The following is an 11,088-nucleotide window of genomic DNA, read 5'->3' on the forward strand; positions in this document are numbered from 1 at the left end:
ACCCGTGAGGAGGCTTCACAGGCTGGAGAAATCAAGTCAAAACAAGCACATGGAACCCAAGTCAGCATCCGCGCCTCAGAGCTTTCCTAAGCTTCACACAACGACCGTGATTTGCGAGAAAGCACAAAGTTCTCACCCCACACAAGGAAAATCGCGGAGACAGCCAGCCACAGACACACGTTCACAGACATACACATATACATGCACATACCCCGCCGCCGCCCGCCCCACCAAGGGGCTCTCCCCTCACCTCGGCCCCTCTCCGGCCGGCTCCCTCGCCGGGGATGCCCCACACCGCTTCCCAACCCACCTCCGTCCCGGGTGGAAGAGAAAAGGCAGAGGGCTGCAGCCTCGGAGTGGGGATGTGCGAGCGCCTCTGGCCGCGGATGGGGTTGTGAGGAATCACCCGGTGGTTAAACGCCCTCCGCTCACGTTATTCCCAAAGAGCTTTAAAGAACCCCCCCCAGACTTGCCGCTAAAAGGCCCGGTGAAGTAGTTCCAGTGGAGGAAGGAGACTGACAGCGAGTGGATGCATCTGTGGCGCTACCGCAGCCGGCAGAGATGAGAGGGGTGCGGATGAGGCTGTGCCCTGCCGGAGGTCCCCGGGCGCGGTGCCTCCTTGCAGCCCGGCTCAGGCACTGTCGGACAGGCTCCAGCGGCGGGGCAGGTCGCGCTGGGACCGAGCAGCATCCGCCTGCACGCAGAGCCGCAGCGCGGCCGTGTCTCCCTCCTCTCCCCCTCCACCAGCCGCTCGCCTCTTTCCAGAAGCGCTGATGTGGTTTTTGTGCGCGCACAGCCCGATGCTGCCGGCCGCCCCTACATCATATTCCTCAGTTCCTTCCCACACAGGGAAAGGGTTTAGTCTAGAGGTGACGCTATGGGTGGGAGAATGGTATATCCCTGCCTCTTCTGGAAGGAACAAGTGCTTTCCCAGGAGGGCTTTTCTCAGCCGTCAGAAACAAGTGGTCTCAGGGCTTTCCATTCAAGTTCAAGCGCAGTAGCACCACTTGTTTTGTAGCTGTGCTGCAGTTCTGGCCAAAGCTGGACTGCTCAGTGGAGCTAGCACATACCCAGAGACACAGTAACAGCTAAGTCACTGAGATCCTTCCCCCATCACTCTGACCTGTGTGATCAGCTACGGCTGAGGATCATCCTGCGGGATGAGTTTGCCAGCGACATGAGCTCATCACAGTGAGACACCTCTACCGCCGTGCCACCATCTGCTTCTTGTTCCAGGATTCAGATTCACATAATGTAAAATACCAGATGCACCTCTTGATCCCTTCTCTCATAATGATCTTGATGGATGACAGTAATGGAGGTGTTTGAATAAAGGAGAGCAAGAAACTACCTGGAGCCTTGCAAGACATCTATAAGCATCCTTCCATAGTGTACTCATTTTGGGAGTGGGTATAATTTCCCTCTTTTTGATGACACTGCACTATTAAAGCTGGTTTGATTATGACCTTGGTGGATGAGTTCAGCTATTTCTAGCACGTGGAGATGAAGCCTCCCATCCCTCCTTATTCCTTGTTGCAAGTAACTCCTCTCTCCCCCTCCCGCCCACCCAATATAATTTCCATTCCTGTGGCATCTTTTCCTTCTCCCATCCAAGTGTATTTGTTTTAGTGCATTTAGTCCAGCTGACTGTACTGGTCTGCTCTGCTGTGGCATAATCTGTCTCAGGTGCCCATTTCAAATGACAAGGTGGCTGGATTGCTTTGTCACAGAAAGGCGTATTCTTTTGCTATCATCAAACATAAACATTTTAAAGTAAAAAATAAAGCACTGACATCCACTTCAACCAGTCCTACAACTCACCCCCACCCGTGACCAAAATGTACCCCTTGAAAAGAAAGCAAACCCTGCCTTCTATATTACCTGCTTCTATAAAAACAGCTATAAGAGATTCTTTTTCTTTCTGCACCATTTCCAAGAGCTGGGCTGTTGCACAAGCTGCTTTTCTTGTGATGTTTATCGCCATGCTAAAGCCGTGCTATCATCATAAGTGATACGGGCTATAAGATACCCCAACTGCTTCATAGTCCAGAGCACTGGTCTTGAATCAAATGGTCCAGAAATGAGATTCCCCTCCAGGCCTGCCCGCTGTCTAAGGCACAGTAACTGGTTCTATTGGTTCCTCTGCTTCAACCCTGGAGACGCATCCTAGACTCACTACTTTATCTTCTTCTTTTGTTAAATCTACCTCTTTGGCTTGTATTCAGGTTCCTCTGCAGCCCTAACCTCCCTTTTATAATTCCCTTTATCTGACCCTCAATCTCTTCCTCACTCCCAGGACATAGATTTAACTTGCTGCCATTTTCCCAGCCTTCTCCAAGCCTGTAGCATGCATACTTCTCTACATCATTTCCTTTGCTGCAGCGCTTTTTTCTTCTCCCCCCTTCAGGTACCCTTGTTTGAATGCATTTAGTATAACTAACTGCATTGATTTGTTTTGCTTGGACAGAATCTGCCCCAGGTATCCACTTAAAAATGACAAATGAGTTGGATTCCTGACAGCCCCAAGGAAAAAAGCATTGCTTTTGCTACCGTTGGGCAATAGTACATGGTGTTAAAAGACAGTGACTGATATTGGCAGATTCATCTATGAATGCCAGTTGCTATGGTCAATAGCAAATCTCTAGAAACGAAAATATTATGGATATGAACCCAGTGTTTGTTACAGACACATTTCTGCTGCGCATCTATGGCGTCACATTTACATAGGTTACACAGCAGATACTGCACCATGAAGCCTCAGAACATCCATAGGGTGAAATGAAGAGAAATTTAATGCAAAAATGGAGGTAAGAAGGCACTGGTGGCTGCAGTCAGATGAGTCTGGTTTCTAGCATGGTACTTTGCCAGTTCACAGGGAAGAGATCCATCCCCGCTTCTGTGCATTCTTCACAACATTCAGTAAACAGAGGCTTTCTCCTGTTCCTTCTAAGCTTCCACTGCCTTTTCCACCATTTGTGTTGATGTTGGCAGGTATTTGTGGTGCCCTTTAGCTCAGCCGTCACTTCCGTCAGTCTCAGAATGAATCATAGAATCACAGATTGGTTTGGGCTGGAAAGGACCTTAAGATCATCCAGTTCCAACCCCCTGCCATGGGCAGGGACACCCCACACTAGACCATGTTGCCCAAGGCTCTGTCCAACCTGGCCTTGAACACTGCCAGGGATGGAGCATTCACAACCTCCCTGGGCAACCCATTCCAGTGCCTCACCACCCTCACAGGAAAGAACTTTTTCCTTATATCTAACCCAAACTTCCCCTGTTTAAGTTCGGACCCATCACCCCTTGTCCTATCACTGCAGTCCCTGAAAATCTTACTGGATGCTTTCTTCCCAGGACTTTTCACCAGTGTTGACAAAAAGCCTTCGTTCACTAAGTTTCTGCTCCCAAAGACCTCCTGTCTTCATGTTCACCTCCATACCTCAGGATCCATTGTGAGAACTGGCAATGCGGGCAGAGATATCTAAAGAACTTGGGAGCCTCTGAGCCAGCAGGACACTTAAATTAAATAATGTTTCTAGGCTATTTTTATGACCAATATCTTATTCCAAATCAAAAAGCACATTTTCTAGTTGATGCTTCAGACAGTCATCCTACATACTGTGTTACAAGAAGAGCAATGAAGATGGTGAAGGGTCTGAAGAGCAAGTCCTCTAAGGAGTAGCTGAGGGAACTGGGGCTGTTTGGCCTGCAGAGGAGGCTCAGGAGGGGACCTTATTGCTCTCTAAAACTACCTGACAGGAGGATGGAGAGAGGAGGTGTCTGGTTTTTCTCCTAAGTAACAAGAGGTAGGACAAGAGGCAATGGCCCCAAGTAGTGCCAGGGGAGGGTTAGATCAGCTATTAGGAAAAATTCCTTCACCAAAAGGGTTGTCAAGCATTGGAAGAGCTACACTCAGGGAAGTGTTGAAATCAGCATCCCTGGAGGTATTGAAGACCTGTAGATGTGGTGCTCAGGGACATGGTTCAGTGGTGGACTTTGCAGTGTTAGGTTAACAGTTGGACTTTATAGTCTTAAAGGTCTTTTCCAACCTAAAGAATTCCATGATTAAAGCAGCATAGCCTGTTAATTGCCAGACTTAGGAAGAGAGCTCCCTGGGTTTTTGAGCAAGGAAATCACCAAATCTGAAATCTACGTTTAGAAGAATGTCCGATCCGATGCTGCTCAGAGATCGAGAATGCAGTCTTCTGTTTCTTTGGCACAGTTGCAAGACTCATTTTCAGTAATCTTTAAAAGCAGCTGCTGCCCTGTATTGTTCTCTCATCACTGACAAAAAAGAGAAGAACACCATAGAGCACATTCACAGCTACAGCACTGAGAAATACCGTTTTGAGTAACGGCTGGATCTAGACTTTGCCTTTTCTTTCCATCAGTTTCAGTGATGGCATCTTTGAAATACTTAGCTACTTGTCAATTGCTGTTTCTTTATTGCAGGACTAAAACCAATTCTGTGTCTTAGATTCAGTTTCTGAATCTTCTCTCTCATGTATATGACTCTTTAGCAGTGTTATGAACAGGTAATAACAGTTTTCTGGACCGCATCTTCTTCTCATGAGGCCTTGAGATAAATAAGAGTTTCATTCTGAAGCTGAACCAAAATACATTCTAACCTATTGATTTCCCTTCCTGAGACTTAAAGTTCTATACCCCGCATCTCTTGTCCAAAGAGTCAGAGCTGCTATAATCAATCAGACCCCCCCAGGGACAGCCTTGATCACACGGTGATGAGCCAGCACAAGTTGTAGGCGCAGGCAGCATAAGCATGTAATTAGGGCAGCAGATTGCTAGGACAGCAGAAAAAGGCAGCCCTTTGTCTGTTCTGCTATGGCCAAGCTTTTGAAAGCCAGACTGCAGCAGGAGAGGGTGTGGGCCAGCTGGAAGAGAGGAGCTTCCCAGGAACAACAGTGACTCTCCCATCCCTCTTGCTCCCTGCCCTTAAGCTGCAAGCCAAGCTCACAGAGCTTTATGGCAAACTCATTCACTTCTTCTAGCCATGTCTGCAAACGTGTTACGTCCTGACATATCCATTCCATTGTCATAAAACTGACCACAGGAACCCGATAAAGAAACAACCATCCTCTTACAAGAAATTCACTGTTGTACTCAAGGAAATGCATCGTCTCTAGTGAATGTGGATAAACGCCAGAAACTATTGATCCTTTAAAGATGCCCTGTGGAAAACTGTTCAATGGGGAGCAATGAGGTTGTGAGTAATGTTTCATTTTGCATGGCTCAGGAGGAACTGCTGGAAACTGCAAGTTCAGGAGAAGAGATCCATCCTCTGGTTTACAAAGAAAGGATGAAGTTGTCCCCATAGCAGCGTTTCTGTCACCTTTTTGTGCTCTTCCAGGAATGGATGAAATTGGCTGAGTTACTCTAAAAGTCCGAGATAACATCCTAGTCCTAGATAAAATAATTAAGGGTTAATAATTAATCATTCATTTAATAACTTTAATATTTAATTAATTTAATAGCTAAATTTAATTTCCTAGTTGATTAATTTAATAATTATATTAACTTATTTTTAATTAATTTAATTAATGCAATAATTGATTTTATTTTAATAAGATATTGAAACCATTTATCTAGTCCTAGTCCTGGTCCTAGTCGTAGATAAAATAATTAAGAGGGTTACAGGAAGCAGCTGTTCCATGACAAATGATTTTCCTGAGAAAACCCAGTAAGTGAAACATAATCACATAAGAAAATTGGTCTTGAAATATTGCTAGCTCCAGGGTTTGGAAATCGTCAGCCCCCTGTGACCTTGTGTTTAACATCTTTATTCATGAATTAGGAAAAGAAAAGGTAAAAAGCATAAACTCATAGACAAGGAGGGCCTTCAAGTGAAGCAGAAGTTGGCAATGTTAGGCTTGTCTACTGCATGGGGAACCCAAATGACAAGAGATCTGATTAGAGAAGTCAAGTGGGACGGTACAGGCTACATCAAAAACCAAGTCCAATGAGTCATTAAAGGGCAGGACAGAACGGAGGGCTGCAGAAAGGGAGAGCAAGGCAGGCAGAAGCAGAGGCAAAACTGAGCTTACTGATGTGATTTAGGGTCACGTGAGAAGTAGACACGGTGCCCGTACGGTGCCAAGAGGTCTGGAAGCCCTTTGGTTCCCAAACACCGCTGCACGCAAACGTCAGCCCAGGTCACCAAGAGCAGCAAACCAGGAGTGGAAGCGCAGACGGTGCCTCCCCGACCCCTCCTGCTTGAAATGAAAGCAGCTACAGAACATCACAAGCCACCTCCTAGAGCCACCGGCACCAGCAGTCAGCCTCCAGGGCAGCTCTCACGGTGGCAAGCAGGTAGGAAAGCCTCGGGTGGAACCGGGTGATTTTAAGGTCCCTTCAACCCAAACCGTTCTGTGATTCTGTTATTTCATTCACAAGGAAATGCCAGGTCCCTGTTCCCTGGGACACAGAAGAGGAGTGCTCAGAGGATGAGCAAAACCAGGGGGGGGGGCTGCACTGTGGAAACCTCAGGCTTGAATTCCATGGCCAAAACAGAAGGGGCAACGATTGCACCGAAAGCAACTACAAACTGATCCGTGCTGAATAACACATTGAGGTCCCGGAGGGGACGCGGGCTGGAGGCAGCACCGACTTTTCCCATGTACAGCAGAATGAGGAGATGGTGAAAGAGGCCACAGCCTTCTCAGGCAGCAACTTCCCACCCACAGCTCCCTCCCTAAGCAGAAACACTGCCCGCAAAGCTGAAACTTAGACCCGGGCCGAGCCGTACCCACGGGTTTCCAGCGTCGGGAGCTTCCCAGTGTCCCCCTGTGGGAATACCCAGGGACGGACAAAACGTTTCCGCTTTTCCTGCAATCTCTGACCGTCCCTGCAGCCTCCCCGCATTCCCCGTGGAGCGAGAGTGGCACCTGGTGGTCACATCCCCCCGCACCAGCCGCGAACTGGTTTTAGTGCTGCTGGTTTGAATGCTGGGGGCAGAGGCAACGACGGGGGAGCCCTCCGGGTACCGCAGTCCTGGTTACCCAGGTCCGTGACGACTGCTGGCTGCAGTGAGCCCTGTACCTCAGTGCTCTTCGTGCCCCTCGGCGGGCAGGCAGCTCCAATTCACAGTCCGTGGTAGCAGCACGAACCCTACGCTTGCCTTGAGGTCAGAACTAGAGCGTGGACGCACACACCTAGGCACTGGAAATAGTTAAATGTGGTTTTCTTACGGCGTTTCAGCACTCACTAAACAAGCGGTGGAAGCGAGAGCCCTGTCAGAGAAGAAGGAACATGAAGTCTTATAGAAAGAACGAGTAAAATCTGATGTGCTCCTTAAAACAGCACATGGAGCTGCTGAAGGGGGTGAGCTCTGCATTTCCCAGCTGACCCTGCTCGAGGGCAGCTGTGGTGGAAGATAAGAGCATTAGGCAGGAGCCTACAGAGGTATCACAGACCGCACACCTCTAATGGATCTGTTCTCCTTGACACAAAGACGTATCATAGCTCTGGAATATCCCCACTGCTTCACCTGGGGAAGGCGTAACCTAAGCCCGGGTGCTGAGTGTGGACAGACTTGGACTGGGGCAAGAGCTATGTGCAAGGCAAAGTGCTCCCAGCTGCAGCCACCACCTTGTGTAGGAACTCAGCACCACAGCAGGGCAGCTTGTTGTCCCTGGGCTGAGGTGTGGAACAGCAGAGAGCTGCTCTCTAAACTGCTTAAGTTCACTTGACCTTCTGCAGGAAGAAGTTCGTCCAGGAGACCTGAGAGGCCAGCAGGCTCCAAATAGCTGAACACATGCTGGGACCATCACTTCTTCCATAAAGAGTGGCTGTACCTGTAACCAGAGCCTCATTGTCGCAGTGGCTTCCACCATAGGCAAAGCTCTGCTGGACCATCCACTCCATCCAACCCCACAACCTTAAGAGGCTGTGGGGCTTGTGTTGCCAGGACTGTGCACCAACACCAGGAAGTCAGTCTTGGCAGGCACTCCACCAACTGCAGGAATAGCTTTATAGACAGTGCTGAGGGTTCTGGACACACCACAGGGCATGTAATTGGCGTGCTCCTACTCAGCACTTGTGCCCTGGGAAGTGCCAATAATACAAGGCAAGCAGTAAGTTAAAGCACTTGCTCTTCCATGGGCTGGAAGATATTCTTCAATCCACAGAGGCTCGTGACAAAAGGTAATGACTGACAGTGTTCCTTCAACTAAGTCAGGGTGAGAACATGTCAAAGCAGCAATTAAAAGTGCAGTGTTTAAAGAAAAGAGACAAATGAATTGAACAGAGCCACCAATTTTCATTTCAGCATCATTACATGCCTCTTCATTAGCAGAGATGTCTCCCTAATCTGTGCACACACAGAACAGGACCTGGCAGGGCTGAAATACCGGCTCACCCACAAATATTACCACCAGTTCCTATCTCCTGACAGCAAGCCCACCGCCTCAGACTGCACCAAACCAAATCACCCCGCAGTTCTGGGTCCTGTCCTGCAAAGCAAGGTTTACTCCGCAGTACCCAAAGCTCAGATGAAATAGTTTTCTCCTCCTTGCACTTGCAAACACCATGCACCAAGTGTCCAGGAAATGCAATCTTCTCATTCTCTTTGCCACACGTATCGTAGTTACTCTTTAACCTCCGTTTGGTTGACCTTGCTCCCAAAGAAAAGACTCCATCAATCATCAGAGTTTGGTAAGCTCTTTAATGGCAAGCTCATGGTGTAACAACACCGCTGGATTTGATGCCTCGGTGGTAGGAGAGGAAGGAAGATCAGAGGAAAGGCAGGGCCCCACTGAAGGCTTACACCTTTTAAAGCATTGAACAAAAGGACATCTTTTGGTGTTTTACAGCTTTGTAGTCCCAATGAGAGGTCGGTCTTCCAGCCAGGAGAAATGGTGGAAGCACACCAAAACCAGCCTTTGCACAGCGTGGCACAACATGATTTCTGCTCAATATGCCGAGGGCTCACTGGTCCCTGCGTTAGCAAAGGAAAACTTGACAACAAAGAAAATATGCATTGACTGAAAACCAGAGCTGATGTTTCCATCACCGCTCCCAAAGCAGACATCCTTTACACGCAGCGCTGCCTACATGAGCAGCAGCATGTCGGCGCAGAAAGGGAATTTCAATGTATTTTACATGAAACCAGTGAGCTTCTCTGTAGGCAGCAGTAACTAGTTCAAGAAGTTCTTTTCTTGAGACACATGAACCCCCTTTTTGCTAGCCTGTGTATTTATGACCAAGTTCGTACTGACTGAGCAGCGCTATGTAGCTCTGTGGCAACTGGGGTTTGCAATAACGCAATTACCCTAACAGAGGTGAGGACCAAACTTAAGGAATCTCTTCTAGTACCTGCCTTGGAAGTGATGTCCCTGAGCCACCAGCTCCATGGTGACCCTGCAGGGACCACCTCAAGCCCAGGCTGTTACAGGGTCCCAGAGGTGCTGCCCTGAATCACTGCTGCCTAGCTGTCACACCACGGCTTCAGAGACAGGCTGCTGGGGCGGAGGGGAGCTCCTGCCAGAATTAAACAGCTAAAACAAAGCATATCCCACCTCTCAGTGATTTACAGGAAGGGGCACGCAGCTCGAGCCCCTGAAGAGATCCATCCCAGTTCCCCACATCCCGTGGCCAGACCAAAACCAGCCAGTGCTGAGAAAGCAAACTGCAGGCTGGGCCAGGCTCCCCAGCGACCTGCAGCCAGAGAGGGCTCGTTTTCTGGCTGCCCAGCCTGGAAAGCCTCTATGGGTCATGATTTTCAGAGACTGGAGTATTTAGCCAGGCATCACTCCTTGCGGAAACATCTTGGGTTTGGCACCTAAAATGACTGCTCTCTTCCGCATAACCCTGTCTGGCATGGACAGCTTGTGGGTCTCAAAGGATAACACATCTCCCATGTCCCCTCATGCCCTGGAGCAGAAAGGACAGTGTGGCTCACTGTGCTGAACTGCAGCTCTCACTGATGGACCTGGCTGCAACTTGTGCCAGGTAAGAGGGTGTTCTCTTCCTGTTTCTTTGCTTTGACTCTTCTGGGAATGGGAATTTCTGAGAAGAAGAGAGTGGTAAGCATGGACAGGGGGTAAGGATGGACATGAGGTAATGGTAGATGAAGCAGTGATCTCACCTCCTGCTACACCTAAAGCTGACCACGAGTAAAATGGCTATGGACTTCAGCCCTGGTCCCAGTGAAAGATCAGTAAAGATGCATGAATAGGCTGGGGATCTGTTCTATACGACAGCTTTCCAAAGCAACATCTGTAACGCCGCTGCCACCACTTTTACTGTCACAGTCTCATGTCCCACTTGCAGAGGGGGAAAGGGCAGTTGCCTCCTCAGCAATGCTGTAGCAGCAGCTCCTCCCCACTGCCCCCAGCCAACACCTCACACACGGGATACAGTGCCGAGACACAGCAGGTAGCGTGCGGGTCACTGCTGCAGGACAGCTCTGCCTATCCCTTTTGACAGCGGCATTCTGACAGACAAAAAGCACAGCGCTATGGGACACAGCCCAGAGCAGGGCAGGAGGCCAGAGGGGTGCAGGTCACCATGCTCAGGGGTGTGCTATTCACCGGGTTGCTGCGAGGAAACAGGCTGACAAGTTTTCTCTCATGAGCAAGTCCTTTACAAGATGCTGCTGTGCACCTGAGGAAGCAGCTTCCTGCGCCCTGACTGCTGCTCCTACCCACTCGCACCGTGTCATAAATAGCAACGTTGGGGAAGGCTTTTTAGTTTGCTTTTCTCCATCCCTTCCTCTCAACCACCTCAATAACGCGTTCATTAGGCAGGACACTAACGGGAAAACACAACCAAGCTCAGGGCCCCAGTAAAGCCCAGAGGTTTTTTATACACTGGTGAAGTTCAATAAGCAGATACTTGTATTGTAAGTAGATGGAAGTAGAAGTTCAATAAGCAGATACACATGCATTGTAAGGCAGGATGGTTTGGGCTCAGATATCCCAGCATCTCTCTGAAAGGGGCCTTCCTCCCTCTTGCCCCTGCTACCCAAACCAGTTATTGCATTTCTGACATCTGCTCTTTCCTCTGGCATCCCTTGCATTTCTCATCGCCCAAGCAGCACTCTGCTCGCTGCACTCATGCAACTCATATTCC

At 49.0% G+C, this 11,088-nt stretch overlaps 1 protein-coding gene across 2 annotated transcripts in view; it reads left to right on the forward strand.

The window, feature by feature from the left end:
• Positions 1-11,088, forward strand: part of SH3BP5 (SH3 domain binding protein 5) — a 163,320-nt gene that overhangs the window by 29,582 nt on the left and 122,650 nt on the right. The window lies entirely within an intron of this gene.

Source organism: Pezoporus wallicus, unplaced genomic scaffold (assembly GCF_028554395.1).
Source record: "Pezoporus wallicus isolate ANWC-B61680 ecotype Strahan unplaced genomic scaffold, APGP_CSIRO_Pwel_v1 scaffold_11491, whole genome shotgun sequence".
NCBI lineage: Eukaryota > Metazoa > Chordata > Aves > Psittaciformes > Psittacidae > Pezoporus > Pezoporus wallicus.